The sequence below is a fragment of the Gossypium raimondii genome, chromosome 10 (genome assembly GCF_025698545.1).
Source record: "Gossypium raimondii isolate GPD5lz chromosome 10, ASM2569854v1, whole genome shotgun sequence".
NCBI lineage: Eukaryota > Viridiplantae > Streptophyta > Magnoliopsida > Malvales > Malvaceae > Gossypium > Gossypium raimondii.
Genome location: NC_068574.1, coordinates 26,989,348 through 27,010,736, shown reverse-complemented (window position 1 = coordinate 27,010,736; position 21,389 = coordinate 26,989,348). Strand labels below are relative to the sequence as shown.

Here is a 21,389-nt window from a genome sequence, read left to right as displayed (position 1 = left end):
AATGTGGCTGATTTTCCCTCATTTGCAATCGGTTTAAATAAAGACCATTGCTCTAGCTAATTGTCCACCCCTTCCAAGTGTGATTTCTATGTTATGTATGGTCGTGCCTAAGGGCATATTGGTTGAAGTAGATTCTTCTTTTTGATCGATCAATCAAAACCCCTTCCCAAATTGTACAAGCTTCTTCCAAAACATACGACTTTCTGGATGTAGATGATGATATCTATACATATGGATTCGTATAATTCTTATCGTATAATTCTTATATATATTGTAAAATAAAGTACTACACGAGTAGATATATAGGAATCCAAATTTGTCGAACCACTCATGTTATGATCTTCTACATCCTAGGTCTTCTCGTTCCGTCATCTGGCTTATGTTCTTCATGTAGCATTCAGACCGAATGACTCTATGAAATTACGTCGATACTTCTACATATTATGGGTAACGTAGGAGACATCTCTATTTTTTCCCCGGGGAATCTTTTGAATTACCACTACTTAGCTTCCAATTCGTCTCTGACCATTAAATGAAATGTGAATAACCCGTCCTCCTCTCTTTAAAACAAGGGGCGCTTCTGGTTCTGTCGGTGCTTAAAATAATTTTGTCTTCTCCATATTACTATATCTCTAGAGTCAATAATTTTATATAAGGAACTACTGAACTTAATCACTTGCTGTCATTACTCTTCAGTTTTCTATTGAGGTCTATCCTATAGAGGTACTCAAATTGGATCAGTGATTGAGTTTTAGGTTTCATCGTAAACCTAATTGGTTCCTTCCAATTACGTAAATCAATAGTTCAAACCGTACTCAAAGGTAAGGCATTTCCCATTTTTATAGGAACTTTTGTACCAGAAACAATGGTATCTCCAATTATAGCCCCTCTGGGATGTAAAATATATCTCTTCTCACCATCCCCATACTATATGAGACAAATGTTTGCATTTTGATTAGGGTCGTATTCTATGGTTAGGATTCTACCATATATGTCTTTTTCATTTCGTCGAAAATCAATTTTACGGTATAAACACTTATGACCTCCCCCTCTATGCCTTGCGGTAATGATTTTTCTGGCATTACGACCTTTACCACAACAATGCTGTCCATAGATCAAATTATTTCGTGGAATGGATTTCACTTGACTGTCCTCAAATTAATCCTTCCCATGGATTATTGTCCCAACGAATAATTAATTGTAGGGGTGAAATCTTAATAGAATTCAAAAAAGCGAGGAGTAAGTCCCAAGCCATAAAATAAGAAAAAAAATACAAAATTCTCATGTTTATAGGATTAAACAAAGGGATTTGCAAATAAGAGTGTCAATGCTACAACCAGCCCATAAATTGTTAAAGCTTCCATAAAAGCCAAACTAAGAAATAAAGTACATTGTATTTTTCCCTCCGCCTCGGGTTGTCTCACAATACCTTCTATAGCTTGGCCCACAACAGTACCTTGACCAACTCCAAGTCTAATAGAAGCAAGCCCGATGACCAACCCAAAGAAGAATAACTAAGTGGCGAAATCGTGGATTCATGATAAGTTCCTCGCACCAAAATAAAGAAATGGTTCATGATACACTCATCCAATGAATTTTGACTTAATTATATTATTCCATCGCTAAGATTCAACCTACCGAAGTAACTAAGAACTCTGAATGGAAGTGAGAAGATTATTGAACCGTCAGAACTATTTCGACATCTTTCTTTTAGGTCATATTCGCTAGATTTTTTTGAATCCGCACATACTTTGTTCTTCCCTTTCTTTTTTCCAACCCATTCTTTGCTTTGAATTCTTCGTTTGTCTTTATTTTATCTCTTTATTCGTTCAATTCAGAGTCAAAGACGAAACAGAGGAACTTTTATTCTTCTATTGGAATACCTATCTAAATCCACAGTAGTAGGTTGGATTAGATATATTTTGAGTTTGTATATAACTAGTCAATATCTAATATCCCATATACATGTGTTTCTTACATAACGTAAACCAACTATTCATGTCTTAGATTCAATCAGATTTTAGAATTATTCCTCAAAGGATAGACAAAAGCTGTCTTATAGCCATTAGATTCCATATACCTAATTTTACCCCTTTTTTTCCTAATCATTTTATATCGTTTTTGTAATGTAAATTGTCTCTTCCTTTTATTTTTATTTAGCATTATCTTACATGGATACAATCTAAATGGACGAATTCATTAGACCAAATCATTGCATATAAATAAAACATCAATATCGATATTTGATTAAGCTAAGTTCATGTAATTTATTTTATTATTTATGAAAAAGTTTATTTTGGTCAATCATTGAATTGAATGAAGAAATCGATTGAAATGGGAATCATTCTATATAAAGAATAGCTTTTAAAAATCATAGACCCTAAATTGATACCATAAAAATTCCTATTCTAATTAGGACTCATAATATTGAAATTGAATAAACAAAATCAATCAAAATTATCTCCAAGAACAAAATTTTGTTATGATTAATATCTTTAACTTGATATGTATCTGTTTTAATTCTACCCTTTTTACGAGTAGTTTTTTATTCGCCAAATTTCCCGAGGCCTATGCTTTTTTGAATCCAATCGTAGATTTTACACCAGTAATACCTGTTCTCTTTTTTCTCTTAGCCTTTGTTTGCTAAGCTGTTGTAAGTTTTCAATAAGATCCTTAATACTGTCCTAGAAAAATTCATGAGTGATTCAAGAAAAAAAATCTAACAATTGAAAAGTTCAGGTAAGTCTTACACTATGAACGAACCCTCAATTCTAAGATTGAAATTCTTGGATAGTCCTGATAAATCTGGATCATCCCATTTCCTCATTCTGACCCTTTTTGTCGAAGAACCCTATTTAGATTAGAGTCTGCCACAATATATAATTGTTGGTATGAAAGATTTTTTTTTTGTAATGAAAAGCTCAACTCTTATTACAAGTAAATTTTTGAAAATTCTTTTTGATTTCTATAAATTCTAGAAATCACTTTATTTCTTGGTGTCAAAATCAAAACAAAATAGGGTATGTGGTATAAAAACGGGGAATCTATTCTCTTCTTTTTCCAAAAAATGCTTTTGGAGATTGTGTAATGCTTACTCTTAAACTCTTTGTTTACACCGTAGTAATATTCTTTATTTCTCTCTTCATCTTCGGATTCCTATCTAATGATCCGGGACGTAATCCTGGATGCGAAGAATAAAAAAGGGAGAGTTCCTTGCTTCATTTTTAAAAATGGTATTAGGATTTGATCTATTCCACTACCAAAAATCGAAACGAAGATAGAGGGATTCAAACCCTCGGTACGAATAACTCGCACAACGAATTAGCAATCCGACACTTTAGTCCACTCAGTCACGTCTCCTAATTGAGAAAAGATAATTACTATGTTACAACACACAAAAAGAAAGGCTTGAAAAAAGCCCTTTTTTACTTAGAAGACAAGAACAATAGAATAATAAGAAAAGTAAGAATAAAGTAAAATAATAAAGAAAGTGAATTATCTTATCATATACACCAATTTTATTTGATTTAAAAAGATGGGCAAGTCCTTTTATTTAATTCTACATTCTTTGCGCTTATTAGATATCTATTAGATATATAGACTCGCATAGATATACTTAGTATTTAGATATAATTAGTATAATATACGAATTATAATATAATCGTTATAAGATATATTTTTAACTAAACAATATAACAATAACAGGTACAAATATTAAATTGAGGTACCCATTTTATGACAACTTTCAGCAGTTTTCCCTTTATTTTTTTGCCTTTAGTAGGTCTAGTATTTCCTGCAATTGCAATGGCTTCTTTATCTTTGTATGTTCAAAAAACTAAGATATTTTAGATTCGATGGGGCCAAGACCAAATCTTATCTATTTTTTTTTCAAGATTTAGATGTCATGGATACCTATATAGTAGAATATTGTGTAACATCTGGCTTACCCGAACTGAACATAAATGAAAAAGCCCCTTTTATGCATACGTAAACATGGTATAGGGTTAAATGAACTATAGCAAGTGGATCGATATCGAATGGATGTATGAAATTAAAGTCTATATATCTAGTAGATCCGTATAGGTGATCATATAAAGGGGATGATTTTAGATCGAAGCAATTTGATGAATTCCTTCAAAAAGTTCATATCAAAATAGTCCTAGTTGATGAGAGTTACTTCGGAAACAAAAAAAAAAAAGTAAAGTCAAATTTTTTTTGGTTATTCTCTCAATTCGAATAAAATGCAACTGGATCTAGCATGTATTAGTTGGCGATCAAAATCTATATGGATAGAATTTATAGTGGGATCTCGAAAAACAAGCAATTTCTGCTGGCCCTTTATCCTTTTTTTTTTGGTTCATTAAGGGTTTTATTAGTTGGAACTTCTAGTTATCTTGGTAGGAATTTGATATCTTTATTTCTGTCTATGGGATCGTGATGTCTTTCTATGGGATCGCAGGCCTCTTTATTAGTTCATATTTGTGGTACACTATTTTTTAGAATGTAGGCAGTGGTTATGATTGATTTCATAGAAATGAGGGAATAATATGTATTTTTCGTTGGGGTTTTCCTGGAAAAAATCGTCGCATCTTTCTACGATTCTTTATGAAAGATATTTAGTCCATCAGAATATCCTTATACATGACGATGATCAATTCGGTCGTTATGATCAGACTCTATTATGGATTTCTGACCACACTATCCATAGGTCCCTCTTATATCTTCCTTCTACGAGCTCGGGTTATGGAAGAAGGAGAAGAAGGAACTGAGAAGAGAGTATCAGCAACAACTGGGTTTATTGCAGGCCAGCTCATGATGTTCATATCAATCTACTATGTACCTCTGCATTCAACATTGGGTAAACCTCATACAATAACCGTCCTAACTCTACTGTATCTTTTGTTTCATTTCTTCTGGAACAATCACAAAGACTTTTTTGATCATAGACCTCCTACCAGAAATTCAATGCATAAGCTTAGCATTCAATGTGTATTCCTGAATAATCTCATTATTCAATTATTCAATTATTCAATCATTTCATTTTACCAAGTTCAATGTTAGCCAGATTAGTCAAAATCTATATGTTTCGATGTAGCAACAATATGTTATTTGTAACAAGTAGTTTTGTTGGTTGGTTAATTTGTCATAAAATATGACATGTGTAAAATGAAATCTACTTGTTACAAATAAAATAATGAATCTTGTAACAATAAGTATCTTGTATCGAATTTAGAAATTCTATGGCTCAAATCTTTAGTATTCTGTTATTTATTACATGTGATCTTTAGTATTCTATTATTTATTACATGTGTTTACTACTTAGGAAGAATACCATCACCCATTCTAACTAACTGAAAGGAATTTCTGAAACGGAAGAAGTGGGGGAAAGTGAGGAAGAAAGAAACATAGAAATAGAAACTATTTCCGAAGGGGGAGGGGCTAACCAAAAACAGGGGACCGAAGAAAATACTTCTTTTTCTCTTTTTTCGGAGGAAGAGGTGGATCCGAGCAAAATCGATGAAACAGAAAAGCTACAAGTGATTGAAAAGAAAAAAAAAATAAAGGGTGAACTCCACTTTCGTTTTAAAGAGACATACTATAAAAATAGACCAGTTTATGAAACTTCTTATCTGGATGGGAATTAAGAAAGTTCGAAGTTAGAAATATTAAAAAAAAGATAAATATTTATTATGGATTGAAAAACCTCTTGTAATAATAATTTTATATTTTTTGTCAATATGGTCCATGTCCATTAAAAGTATGTATTTTAAAAAATTTAAAACTATTTTTCCTTATTTTAAACAAAAAATTAAAATTATATTTTTTAAATATATATAAAAATCTTTAAAATTCAAAAATAAAAAATAAAAATATTTTCTAAAAATATATTTAAAATATAAAAAGTTTCACAATTCATTGTTATCTAAACCAGACCAGACGAATTGGATAAAAACCAACTAGAGTATCAGTTTGTGAGAGGTAAAAAACTGATTAACCGACAAATTGCTGCGAATTAATTAAATCTGGTTAAAAAATCATTTATATTTTTTAAAAATTTATAATTTTTATTTTTAAAAAATATAATTTTTTTCATTTTTATTTTTTCTATTTGAAATATGAAAAATTTCATTTGTAAATCTTTTATGTGCTTTTAAAAGATAAGGATCGAGTCTGCTACTCTAGCACATCTTGGTCTGCTTTTCTAGCAAGTTTCATTTTTAGGGTTTGACTTTTGTTCTAATTTGGTTTTTGCAGCGATGGAGTTTAGGAGGGGTTGTTAATTTCTTTTTGTTTTGATTTTGGTATGTATGGAAACTGATTTGACGAATCTTACTTTGGATGATGAGGAGGAAAATATCTTACAGATCTAAAACGAGGCTGAACCTATGAAGGAGATTATGATCTTTGCTTGGTGGGGTGTTTCCTTACTGCAAGTGTGATTCGCTTCCCCGCAATGAGAAGTACTATAGGTAATCTTTAGCACCCAGTGAGAGGGGTCCAAATTGCAAATATGGGAGGAAAACGATTTTTATTCCGTTTCTTTCACAAAATGGATCTTGATCGTGTGCAAAATGGTTATCGCATATTAGAAATCTATTTGAACTTTAGCTTTCACTTACATCAAATCATATAAGTCACGTATACGTAGTTCATCATCCAATCAAGATTTAAGGTATACTACACTATAAATGTCACAAGTGAATATATGTATAAACTAATTTAGGATCTATTTTACTTGGGTCCTATCCAATATCCTGTAAATCCAGTTAATCACATCTATATATTTATCTTTTGGGAATCATCCGCGCTGATAATCAATACAAGGTACCTCATCAATTGGACTTAATATATGTCATATTAGTCTTTTAATTGATTTGCTCAATTTCGATTGGACTAAGGACGTGTTTAGATTATTTGCTAATATAAGTTGTCTTTCCACATTACGATCCATTCATGTAATGTCGCTTAATATTAATTAAATATTAGAATATCAATGAGCTGATATTTGCTTTTGTTAGGAATCGACCCGATTAACCAACAAACAAGTAAAAATAGCAGAAGAAATTGAGAAATTGAACACACAAATTTAACGTGGAAAACCCCTTCCAAATGTGTTATGAGTTCTAATCTAATGGGTGTATTTTCTAAGGTTGTAAAAAACATATTTATAGGCTAAATTAGTAGGTCAAATAAGCTATGCTAATAAATGCTAAATATATTATACTAATAAATACTAAATCTTCTAGAAAGAAAATATATTTTGTTTAACTTGACTTGTAAGCAATCTCTTACAATTTGGGTCACACAACTCTAACACTATAGAACCTTCCAGAATATAAAGACTGTCAGTACTTTTACCTTTTAACAAAATGAAAGCTCCACGAGATACTTTAATGTCGCTCGACTCGATGTTGATTCTGCATCCTTTCAAGTCTAAAATACTCAATGAGATGAGATTCTTTCGTAAATCAGGTACATACCTGACATCTGAGAGTGCCCTAATCGTCTCATCGTGTATCTTAATTTTAACAGTACTAATATCAATTACCTTACTAGATGAATCGCTTCCCATGCGCACAACTCCACCTTCAACCGAACTGTATGTGGAGAACCATTCTCTATTGGAACACATGTGGAAAGAACATCCCGAATATAGGATCCACTCGGACGTGAGCTTTGAGTTATCGCTCGTTAACACTAATAAGAAATCATCATCGCTTTCATCGATCAAATTAGCACTAGCTACATCTTCCTTGTTACTCTCAGCAGCTATTTTATTTCACAGTTTATAACAATCTGCTTTGACGTGACCTAACTTTTTACAATAGCGACACCTTTTGTCTTGTTTCTTTGATGCTACCAAAACGGAAGCTTGCCTATCTGCCTTGCTATCCAAACTAAACTCATTCTCGAGTTTGTCTCTACTCAACAAATGACTCTTCACATCTTCGAACCGGAACCGAATCGAAATATTATAAGCCAACAAATATTATAGATGGTTAGTATTTCCGCCTGTCACGCAGGTCACCCGAACCGGAATCTTTTTTTTTTAATAAAGAAAAATAAACAAAATGCAAATTAGAAGAAATGGCATCGCCCGGACTCGAACCGTAAGCCTTCAGTGTGTTAGACTGACGTCATAACAAACTTCGCCACAAAACCACATCGACAAGATTTGAGAAAAAATATCTAAAAAATAAAATGTACAGAAACCAAAATTTTAGATATTAGCGGGATAAAGAGTTGAGAGGATCTTGGTATTCATTTAAGAATAAATTGAACTCTAAGTAAATCAAACTTTAAACCTATGACTATATTATATTAAATCATGATAGTATGGAGTTAATTTGTAATTAATATTATTGAAGTGTACATAATAATTTTAAAAGTTAAAATTAAAATAAGGTTTGGTTGAAGGTAAATTTGAAATTTTATCAATGTAATTTGCTTATATCATAAGTTTTATTATTATTTTTAAATTAAAAAATTAAAGTGTTATTGAATAATATAATTTATTTTAATAAATTTTATAATCTAGTTGGTTTTCTAATTGTGAAATTGATTCAATTAAAAATTCAAATAATAATATAAATATGTAATTGATGGAGAAAATATATTGTATATAGTAAAACGAAATTCAAATGTATGAATAAATAAAAACAATTTTGGTAAATTTAAGGGTTTTTTAATTATAATTGATATAAAATATTTTAAATATCATTATTTATTTTAAAAAGAAAAGACATTATTGTATTTTTTCGATTGAATTTGTGTTAATCACGGATTTTATTTGATAAATTTATTGAGTTCTCTTTATTGATTAAACTATACAATTCACCATAAACAATCTGAAGAAATCACGATTTTAGATTAAATATGTTGTTGAGAACAACTTCAATTACTACATGAATTATAAAGTTTTTTTTTTCTTTAAACTAAACATCGAGAATCATATATAATTTCACCAGACATTAAAAAAAGGGCTTCTCCTAGCTTTTATGTCTCTAAACAATATTCCTGATTACATTGAATAATAAACTCCATGCTTAGTTGCTGCAGCCATGCCTTCGAAATAAGCTTCCTCTCAGTTAACCGTTGAATTCTCGCTCACCTCAACCTCATTCGGTAGCTTTATCAACTATAGTCGTGTCAGGTGGTCACAAAATAAGAAAATGTACAAATATAGAAACTAATTTTGAAAGGTAGAATTGATAACGAGAGTTGATATCGATTGTAAGCCAACAAATACTATACATATATTTTAAATTCGCTCATGCAAACGTCAAGGTTGTTGTAGTATAGTGGTAAGTATTCCTGCCTGTCACGCGGGCGACCCGGGTTCGATCCCTGGTAATGGCGTAAAAGTTTTCTTTTTGTTTGTGCTCATGGGCCGGGCTGGGCCCAGAAAAAATTTCGGCCCGGCCCGTTTTTTAAATAAATACCAAAAATTTATTTTAAAAATTAAAACAAAAATTAAAAAAATATATTTTAAAAATATTTTAAAATTAAAAAAAATTTAAAAAGTATTTTAAAAAAAATTAAAAATTTAAAAAATTTTAAAAAAGTATTTTAAAAGTATTTTAAAATTATTTTAAAATTAAAAAAATAAAAATATTTATTATATTCGGCCGGGCCGGGCAAAAAGTGGTGCCCGAGGTCTGCCCGCTTTTTAATCGGGCCTCATTTTTTTGCCCAAGCCCATATTTCGGCCTATATTTTTACCCAAACCCTCCCATATTTCGGGCGGGCCGCCCGGCCCATGAGCACCTCTAGAGAGGATCTTAGAATTCTATAAAAATTTTACCAATAAAAAATTAATTAATAATAACAAAAACATAAATAAAACTTTAAACATATAAATACATCATAATAAATAAATATAATTATTTATTATAGTATTATCATTAATCTTAAATTGATGTCAAGTTAATTTGTAATACTAACTAATAAACAATATTATTAAAGTGTACGTAATAAAATTAAAATTTATTAAAAATTAAATTTAAAATTTATTAATGTAATTTTCTTTGGTTCAAATTTCATATCCATAAGTTTTATTCTTTAAATTAAAAAGATTAAAGCAATCTTTAATGATATAATTTATTTTAAATACGAAAAAATATTTTAGTAATTTTTATAACAAAATTAGTTCTTAATACTCATGAGACCAACTCGCTTAGAAATTTAAATAATAGTATAAATATAAAATAAATATAATAAAATAATCATAATAAAATTAAAATATATAAATAAAAATTTTTAAGTATTTTTCTACTATAATGGGTGAGGTAATAAATGTGATTTTATTCTTTCAAACATGGATAGGTTATTTTCTTTTATCCATTACCACCGTTTAAGTGTTTTATTGTCTTTGAATGGTGTGTTTAGTGTTACTTCTAAAAAGCACTTTTGAGACAAAAATATTCTAAATAAACTGTTTTTTAAGAAAAAAAAAAGTGCTTCTCCTAAGCTAAAAATTGGTCCAAAAGCAAATTTTTCATAAATTGAAAATTTTAACTTATCTCGAAAAATGTTTTTTTCTTAAAAAGTACTTTTGAAAAGCATTCCTTAACTAGGCTTAAGTGGGGGCCGAAAAATCCTTTCCTATACACATCGGCCTCTCTTAAGGCGGTGGAGACACATCGACCTTCTCATGAGGAGGTGGAAACTCCCTCGAATGTGGCAAGTTTTAAGCTTCTCTATTGACAGCTGGCAAGATTTGATCTATTGTATTAATACATTTTGTTCAATTTCCCCTTTCTCCGTTTTCTCCCATTCTTAGATACTTTAACCAGGGGTGAGTATTCGATCGAGTCGAGTCAAATTGAGTCAAAAAAATTTGAGTTAGTCGAGCTGACGAATCATATTTTAGCAACCGAACTCAATTTGAATTTTTTTCGAATCGAATCAAATCGAGTAAAAAATTACAAGTCAAGTCGAGTCAAGTTAACAAATCTTATTATTTATACTCAATGTTGCATTTACATGGACCGATTATTTAACTAATAGACAAAGTACAAGATTATTTAACTGCATAAACAACATAATGGTTTTGAATTTAAACTTAATGAGTAAACATTTATGAAAACGATGTAGTTTTTTCCTTTTAATTTAATAGTTTTGACTTTTAACTTTAGAAAAAGTAAACATTTATCAAAACGACGTAGTTTTGTCTTTTTTTTATTTGGAGTTTCAGATAATTCGGATTGTGTAATTCATATTTGAGTTAAATCGAAAAGCTTCATTTTTTATTCAAGTTGATCCAAATAGCTTGATTAAGTCAAATAACTCAAACTATTTAATTAAAAATTTTAAATTTTTTATTAAATTTTTCGAATCGAATTAGGTTTTGCTTACCCAAACTTTAAACTCATTCTCGGTCACAAAATAAGAAAATGTACAAATACGACATGAATAAACAGATGGTTAGAACCTATTTTCAAAATATAGAATTGACAACGGGAGTTGATATCGATTGTAAGCCAGGAAATACTATAGATTAGATTTCAATAACTTGTATAATTTTCAAATAACATAAGATGTTAGTATAGTGGGATATATAATAGCCTGTCACGCTGGTGACCAGGGTTCAATCTACGGCAACAGCGTCAATTTTTTCTTTTGTGAAACAAAATATATCCGGTGTGGATGGCTTCGCCCGGACTCGAACCGGAGACCTTCAGTGTGTTAGACTGACGTGATAACCAACTACACCACGAAACCACGTTGAAGATTCTTCTACATTACTATATATTTTTATAATTTTGAGAAACAATATGTAAATAGTAAAATGTGCAGAAACCAAAAATTTTTGTTTAAAAATGAAACAAAATATGTTGTGAGTAAATGGCTTCCCCGGACTCGAACCGGTTAGACTGACGTGATAACCAACTACATCACGAAACCATGAGGAGAGTCGTCAACATTATTTTTTATGAATTTATTAGTTTTGAGAACAATATGTAGATAGTTAAATGTTCAAAACCAGAAATATATCTTCTGTATGAATGGCTTCGCCCGGACTCGAACCGGAGACCTTCAGTGTGTTAGACTGACGTGATAACCAACTACACCACGAAACCATGTTGAAGAGTCTTTTACATTATTTTCTATGAATTTATTAGTTTTGAGAAACAATATGTAAATAGTTAAATGTACAAAACCAGAAATATATTTTGTATGAATGGCTTCGCCCGGACTCGAACCGGAGACCTTCAGTGTGTTAGACTGACGTGATAACCAACTACACCACGAAACCACGTGATAAGGCTTTTTACAATTATATTTATAGCTATATTAAATTTGAGAAAACAATATTTAAATAGCGAAATGTGCAGAAACCAAAATTGTAGATACTGGCAGGATAAATTAGAGAGTGTCCTAATATTCTATACAAAAAATAAACATACTAGAAATAACCACATATTTAGAACACAAATATGTATTTAAAATAACATATAATAATTAATGAAATGTCAAATATATGATTCAAATTACTTAATAATAACACATAAATTATGAACAATCTTAAAATTAAAAAAAAATCGAACATTGAATAAATTAAACTTTAAACATATAAACACATCATATTAAGAATATTAAATGAATACAATTGTTTATTATGATGTTGTCATTAATTCTAAGTTGGCGTCGAATTAATTAGTAACATCAACTCAATAAACAACATTATTAAAGCGTACATAATAAAATTTGAAATTTTACCTTATTTGGCTGGACTGTCACCTGCAGACACTGTTGATAGGAGTCTCTAGCAAAGAGAAACAACAAGGAAGCTACTCAAGTTTCATTTTAAAAGAGCTCAGAACAGGATGAAACAAACAACAGATCGTAAGAGAATGTGATCGAGAGTTTCAAGTGGGTGATTATGTTTGTCTCAAGTTACAACCTTACAGGCAACACACTATGAGGAAAGTCTTGAAGCAGAAACTGTCTCCCAAGTTCTTTAGGCCCTTTACTGTCGAGGCTAGAGTAAGAAAGGTGGTGTATAGGCTTCATCTACAACTGAGTTCCCGTATTCACTCCACTTCATGTTTCCCAACTTTAAAAACATGTGGGAAAGACACTTGTTTAATCTACTCTACTGGTAGTTAGTACTGATGGTGCTATGCTGAAAGAACCTATTTGCATAGTAGATCGGCGTATGGTCAAGAAAGGAAATAAAACTGTCACCCAGGTATCGGTGGAATGGACAAACACATTTCCTGAGGATTCTGCATGGGAACCTCTACAGGAGCTACAACAAAGATTTCCTACATTCGATCCTTGAGGATAAGGATCTTTTAAGGAGGGAGTACTTCTTATGGGAGGAATCGGTTTGTTAAGTTAGTTGCTGCTACGCTGTGTTTTAGGAAAATGTTAGTAAATAAAATGATGTGTTTTAGTTAGTTTCATGTAGAGGTGATCATGGGCTGAGAGTCAACAAAATTTTAGGCCCATATTTTAGGATTACACCCGACTTGGCTCGAAATATGGGCTTAAAAATTTAACCAAGCCCAGCTCGAAAAATATTAGTTAAACCCAAGCCCAACCTGACCCGACCCCTATTAGAAAACGGGCCTAATTTTTATCCAAACTTATTTTTCGGGCTTATATTTTGGTCTAAACCCTCCTAATTTTCGGGCAAGGCCAGGTGGCTTGACCCACGATCAGGTCTAGTCTTATATTTAATTGAAACAACGAGTTTTCTTGTTGGCAGTTACAACTGTTTAATAACAACTTCCATAACCAACTATGTAACTCTACTTCTTTGCCTTTTAAGTAGAGAAGGAAAATGGAAACGATTATGCAATTATGTGAATGAAAAACTTCTTTGTTCATTCTCTTCTCCCTTCTTATTCTTCTCTCTTTTTTAAAACTTACTGTGTGAGAATTGTAAATCAAGATATGATATAAAACTTAATAAATCATAAATCAGGATCTATCATGTCAAATCATCAAGAACAAAACGATAACAGAACTAGATACGGAAGCGTACCTGAATCCATGAATTCCTTGAAATTTTTCGGATCTTGGGAATTTGATCTTCCAAATTAGCACGCAAGTAATCTTGAGAAAGTGACTCTCTGTAACAAGTCATTTTTCAGTGGTGTCAGAAACCGTGGTTTCGGGGCCACCAAATCCCACAAGTAAGTTCATAAATATTATTATTTAATATTTACGAGTCAAATATGGTTTTTAAAAGAGTTTTGATATGATAATTTATACTATTCGAATGATTAATTAAGTTCAAGTGGTTTTAGAAAATGAGGTATTGGGACCTAGTTTCTATAAACCGAGCCGTAAATATTTTTATAAATATTTACAGAGTGTCATTAAGGTGGTATTAAAGTTTCGTTCAAAAATTTTAACGTTTCGATAGTTAATTAATTAAAAGGACTACATTGTAAAGATGTAAAATTAATCACTATTTAATTTGAGTGATTAAATGGTTAATTGAATAAAGGAAAAGGGCTTAAATTGTAATTAAACCATGGTCAAAGTTTTCAAGTGGTGGTGTTATGATTGAATCCACTAGCTTTTGAATTAATTATTCTTTTAGTCCTAATTAGTTTGGGATTAAATTGTAAATAAGTTTAATTAGTTAGAATTTAATTAAATTGAAGGATCAGTTGTGAAATTAAACCTTCCTTTGATGGTAATTATGCCATATATTTATGTGATGGAAAATATGGACATGACTTTGGTGTTTTATTTATTTATTTAATCAATAGCAAAATGGTAATTTGATAATTAAATTAAATTAAATTAAAACCAAAATGTTTGTATTTATTTGGGTGACTTCTTCTTTATGAATGAAAAAAAAAACCATGGAAGTTTCACGTTTCGACCATTCTTTTGATGGTGCATGTAAGTTCAATTTAGCCCTATTTTTAATAATTTTTATGTTTTTGAGATCGTTACAATTAGGTTTAACTAGCCCGTATTTTCAATTTTGAAACTGTTAAAGACTGTGAAAGTTGCCATTGATGAATCTATATAATTTTAGGTATTAAATGATGAATTTGAGATGTTGGTTGATATTTAAAAGTATTTTGCTAAGTAATTTTGATGAATTTTTTGAGTAGGGACTAAATTGTTGAAATAGTAAAAAGACAGGGGTTGTTGTGAAATTATTGCAAAAATGGGCTGTAATGAATGCCATGAATATTCGGCTAGCATGAGTTTGCATTAAAATTGGTTAAACTCAGGGACTAAATTGAATAAAAGTAAAATGTTAGGGGCAAATTTTTAAAAATTTAAAAAATACTAAATTTCATAACATAAATTATTTTATTGTCTGAATTAATAAATTGAATGAAATTATTAATTTAGATCAAGGTCGAGTGGAAAATCGAGGAGAATGGAATATTTACCAAAATGCCCTTGTACTTGACATTTCTGCAATTTAGCCAGGTAAGTTTGTATGGTTAGAATTTAACATAAATATGAATTTTTGAGTAGATTAATATGGTACAACTTGCATATATTTTTTTAATTATTGATAATTAATGGCAATTAGATATATAATATTGAATTTGATTACTCAAATTGGATTGAACGCGGAATAGAGTACAGTCGTGATTTGGTGTGTTGGAGGGATTGACTCTTGTGAGCATCTAGTGTGTTTGGTTGGACTGACAATGTACTCATATCCGTAAGTCATTCTTCGTATGAAAAATCTCGATAAAGTAAATTGTTTAATGAATTTGAAAGATTTGTTAATTATTGAATATTGACTCGAACATAAATGAAAATGAGATATGTTGTGACTAAATGAGATACATGAGTTTTGTACTCATGAATGGAGTATTGAATGGTTAATGCCAATGTATAAACAATTGTGGTTTGATATGTGAATAGCTATTTATATAGCAATTGTGTGAATTGGGACATTGTTAATCAAATAAAAGATGTTAGCATGTGCAATTTGAGTATAGTACAAAATGATGTTGAAATGATGTGCTAATATGTATGAATTAAAAGGTTGACATTTGATAGTTGACTGAAATGGATTGAATTGATATATAAATTATGAATGTGTTGATTTTTTGAATTGAAAGGAATATATATATGTGTAAATGTGATAATGTGCAAATATGATAATTGGATATTGGTTGTATTTGGAAGTGAAATTAAACCCTATTAATTGTATCGGGCTAAGTCAGATATAGATGGCATGCCATAGGACAGGAAAAGTTCAGGGATTTCTTCGACTTCGAGTCGATGAGACACTAGGTGTCAATTTACTTCGGTGTAACCGATGAGACACTGGGTGTCAAATGTATATAGCTCTGGGCGCATATTACTTCGGATTTATCCGATGAGGCACTGGGTGCCAAACTGGTGTGTTGGTTGGATCGTGCATCCGTTCGAGTCCGAGTCCGAGTCGTGTTAATAGGGGTAATTAAATAAAACGATACTATGATTGATATTGGATGATATTGTATGAGAATTGAAAATGAGATAGTGATTTGAAACATGAAAATGAGATATATACATAAATGCACTAACTTGTGTATTGATGATGATGATTAGACTTATGTCAAGCTTGAGATTATGATTGATGTATATGCTTATGTCTGGTATTATACAAATGAAACGGTAAGTTCATAATTGAAATGTGATATGATGAAAAAGGGATTGATGAGTTGAATAATGTACTTATGTATGAGAAATTACGTATGTTATGGTTGAACTTACCTATGTTATGAATAAATATATTAATTAGTTAATTGATGTTGTTATTTAAGTTTATGTTTAGTAAATGGAATGGAAAGTAAGTAAAGGAAGTTATTCGTAGTTTTATGAAAATGTTAATGATGGTGTAAAACGTTTTATAAAATCTTATTATGTTAGGAATGAACAGATATATGATGTTGATAGACTTACTCATTTATGACTTAGTGGTTATGTAGTTGATAATCTTGAGGCATTGGTATAGCTTCATATTTATCATATAAAGTTTATTATTGGATTGGAATATTATGTTTAAAGTTTGTACGAGCTTACTAAGCATTCATTGCTTACGTAGTTGTTTATCCCTTACTTTACAGATTATCAGAAGCTCGATCGGGTCGGAAGCTCATCGGAGATCTATCACACTATTTAGCAATTATAACGGTAGATTTTGATATCTTGGTTAAGGTTATAATGGCATGTATAAGTGGATTATGTCTAATGTTTAATTGATGAGTTTGATATATATATGTCATTTTGGTTGATAATTATAACATAAAATGTTGCCTTGAATTTGAGGTACTTAAGGTACTATTGATATCTTGTTGGTTATGGTTAATTTGATGCACGTTTAGAAATAACCAAAGTTGGTATATATTGTATCGATTTCAATATGGCCAAGACATGGTATGTTTTGGAAAAGTCTTGAACATATGTGCATGATTGAAATATGGTAGGCCTAATATGGTAAGATTGGTATGTGTTAATTGTGTTATGTATTGGTATGGAAACAAGTCAGTTGGTAAAATGTGGTCAAATGTAGTGAGATTATTTTTTATATAACATGGAAATAATATTGAGATTAATTAGATATGTATGGTTAACGTTTGAACAAATATGCTCATGTATGTATATATATACATATATATATATATATTATATATATATATATATAAGTTGATGCTTGATGATTGAGGTGCCTTTTGACATATTGGTTGTATAAACATTTGGTATGGAGATTAGTCATTCTTTGCATAATTTGAGTATGTTTAAAGGCCTTGTATACATGTACAAATTTCTTGTAGGTTTATGCTTGAAAGGGTGAAAAAAATGGCTTGGAAGCGGTCATTTTCTTGTCCACACGGCCTAGCACATGGGTGTGTGACTTGGCCGTGTGACCAAGTCAGAGAGTTACACGGTCTGAGACACGGGCGTGTCTCTCGACCGTGTGAGTCACATGGCTTGACCACACAACCGTGTGACCCCTGCAGCTTTGAAATTTTTCTATGTTTTTCGAAAGTTCTCTGAGTTTCCAATTTAGTCCCTACTTGTTTCTAATGGGTATTTAGGGCCTTGAGGACTTGTATAAAGGAGAATATATATGATTTTGATTAGTTTTATTATGAATATTGATATGTTATGAAACATTTGAAATTTCTATCTGTTTGATCCGTAAACTTCGATAATGCTCCGTAATCTTGTTTCGGCGACAAATACGGGGATATTAGAAAAGTTACCTTGTGTATAATTTGGAGACCACAACCCAAATATATATAACTTTGACACATTAGCCCTAATTTCTAATCAGTCCATCATCAATTAGAAATTAGTTACTAGAGTATCTAAACATATTCGACCCATACTTTATTTAATAATTAAAGCCCCATTAACCTTAAACAAATTAGATCAATTTTAATTTGGGCTAACATAGCATTATAGTAAATAATAACATGTAATTACCCTTATTATATGTGTGATGCCCATATTTTCCAACATCCTGCACCTTGTAATAATTTATCATGGGCAGTAGCAATTTTTTTATTTATTTTACTTTTCTCTATACCTCTCTTTGATTTTCCTTTTTGGATTTTGTTTTTATTTTATGCTTCTTCACAATTGATTAATTGTTTGATTGGGTTCAATTTTATAATAATTTTTATAGACAATGTCAATTTCTCCACTCAACACATTTGTATAAGTTTTGTTTTGTTTATGACAACTGGTATGTACCTAAAATCGTGATTGGTATTAGGGTCTATTTTGGTATAAATGGTACGAATGTTGCGTTTTGAAAATATCAATATGTATACTTAATTGCATATTCATGATCAAAGCTAGTAAAACAAGAGTCTAGATGTAAATATGCATATGATCATATGTTTTAAGATGTTAAGAGTACTAAAGAGGGTAGTTTAGCATTTGAGTTAATACATATACAAAAATATGCAATGTTGAGTTTTTGGGTCACCTAGGCCATTTGAGTATTATACTTTGCATGGAGTAAAATGTGAGGGAAACTGCATTCAAGGTTCATCGAGTTTCTGTTGTCAATAAAACTATATTTAAAACTTAATTTTAAAAAGAACCCACATTAAATATAACTAAAAAAAGTAAATATTTTGAATTCAAAAAACTATCTCAGAACTAAAAGTTTTCATATATGCTCTCGTACCTTTTCTTTATATATAATAAAAATATATTAAATTATTTCATAATAAAATTTATTACTTATTTATATAATTTATACATATAATGTGATAAATAAATTAAAAGATTGAAATTGAACCATTATATATGTACACATATACATTATCTTAATAAGTGAAAGAAAGAACTTGAGGCATATACAAAGAATATATACACCTTAAGTTTTTCTTGTTGGCTTAATTGTGTGGTGGTTGTGTTTTACTTCAAATCCTTTAATACGTTTTAAAGAGCTTTTAATCTTTTTTACAGATTCAAATTTTAGAGTTTCATTCATATCAAATATTATTTTCTAGGTTTGTTTGTTTATTTTAAATTTAATTTCTAAAAAAAGCGTTGCCTAATTGCAATTTTATATTTTATATTTTTGTTTTGATTTTTAATTTTAAATTTTTTCAAAATTATATAGGAAGAAAAGAACTATAAAAATTAATTAATATTTATTCTTATGATAATATTATTTATCTTTATGAAAAATATTAAATTTAATTTGTTTATTGAATTACATTAACAGGACACCTGAACAACAAACGTGACTAGTGCAACTTGAACCCAAGACAGACCTAGGATGGTGAATACCATTGACTATCGGGCTATCACATGGAGTTCAATTTAAATTTAATATTAAAATCTATATCACTTATTATTGACATTTTGGTTTTTTGTCAACTAAGCTGTTGTCATGGTGTCGCTTCAACTCATGGCACCAATACATATACATATATGCATACATAAGATTTGATTCTTAATTATCAATTTTACATTATTATAATCGGGGTGAATTCAAAAATTATTTTAGGGGCCAAAAGAGAATTATAAATTTTGAGATGTCAAATATAAATTTTAACATGTATTGATCTATTAGTATATCATTTTCTAAAGGATTAATTTCTATTATTATCTTTTTAGAGAACCAAAGCATAATTGTCTTCATATTAGCTTGTAATTTGATAGGTTAGAATTTCTAATTTTGAATTTTAGAGAGCCAACCTCTTGATTATAATTGATTAAATTTTCTATATAATATAATGATATTTTAGAGGAATAATCATACATGATGTAATATATAATAAAATTTAAAAGTCATTCACATGTTAAAATTATAAAGCATATGCATAAGAATGTTTTCGTTTTTTAATGTATATAACGATTAAAATTTTGTCCTTAAAAACATACCAAAGTTGAAATCATTAATTTCATTATTACAATTGTCAGAACAGAAAAAAAGTTTGCTCAATATCTCAAATTTTGTCCTCTAAAATATGTTTGGTAAGTAAGCCAGGCGGATATCCTTGAAATGTTTTTATTATTATTTAACTTCTATAATTTTATTTGATGTTAAAGATTATTTTCTCATAATTTGTACTTTCAAGATTTTATTTTTCAGAAGTGAAAAGTTGAGGATAAAGAAAAGTAAAAAGAAAATAAAGGAAGGAATGCATAATGATTAATTTTTCTAATTTTGAATAATGAGAAGAGAGGAAATGAAAGAGATTTGTGTATATTAGTTCAAAATTATGTATTTTGATCAGATCCTAATGTTGTAGGGATTGTTGTTAATAGAATGATAGAGCTGTGACTAATTGATCAAATCCTAAAACGCAAGTGGAGTGTGCGAATTCAACATATTCCTAAAGACCACAACAAAATTGCTGACTACATGGCTAAACTAGCTGATCATAACCTTAATAGTTTATAGAGATTTGAAGAACCCTCAAACTCAGCTCTCGCGCTGCTATATGGAGACTTGGATGCATTGTCCCTTTCTGCTACTTAGGAATTTCTCTGAATTGTAATCGCCATTAGTTGGCTGCTGTTTTTATCGAAAAAAATTATGCATTTTTCAAACGTTTTTTGTTTTCAACTCTACTAAACAATGGATAGAAAATTACTTTTTCTTTCTATTTTTCTAATCTCCTACTAAGCACACTAATGGAAAAAAGTTTATATTTTCCATCTTTTCAATTTTCTTTCCACCCTATCAATCAAAGTTGAAATAAAATTGAAAGGGTAGAAAGCTAGAAGGATAAAAACCAAAATTTTTCTTTTGATAAGTGTGTTTGGTAGGAAAAAGAAAAAATATTATTTTTCATTCATTGATTGGCAGAGTTGAAAAATGAAATGAAAGAAAATAAAACATTTAAAAATACATAATTTGAACTAGCATACATTTCTTTCTCATTTCTCTCCTCTCATCATTTCAATTTAGAATGATTGCATTTTATCTA

The 21,389-nt window shown here is 30.0% G+C and overlaps 3 non-coding genes and 1 pseudogene across 3 annotated transcripts; 1 reads left to right on the top strand and 3 right to left on the bottom strand.

The window, feature by feature from the left end:
* Nucleotides 1–4,641: 4,641 nt before the first annotated feature.
* LOC128033925 (uncharacterized mitochondrial protein AtMg00370-like) lies at nucleotides 4,642–5,355 on the top strand (annotated as a pseudogene).
* Nucleotides 5,356–11,650: 6,295 nt separating this feature from the next.
* Nucleotides 11,651–11,724, bottom strand: TRNAV-AAC (transfer RNA valine (anticodon AAC)). Its single transcript has one exon. It is a non-coding gene; the product is annotated as a tRNA-Val (tRNA).
* Nucleotides 11,725–12,009: 285 nt separating this feature from the next.
* Nucleotides 12,010–12,083, bottom strand: TRNAV-AAC (transfer RNA valine (anticodon AAC)). The gene has a single exon. It is a non-coding gene; the product is annotated as a tRNA-Val (tRNA).
* Nucleotides 12,084–12,185: 102 nt separating this feature from the next.
* TRNAV-AAC (transfer RNA valine (anticodon AAC)) lies at nucleotides 12,186–12,259 on the bottom strand. Its single transcript has one exon. It is a non-coding gene; the product is annotated as a tRNA-Val (tRNA).
* Nucleotides 12,260–21,389: the final 9,130 nt, after the last annotated feature.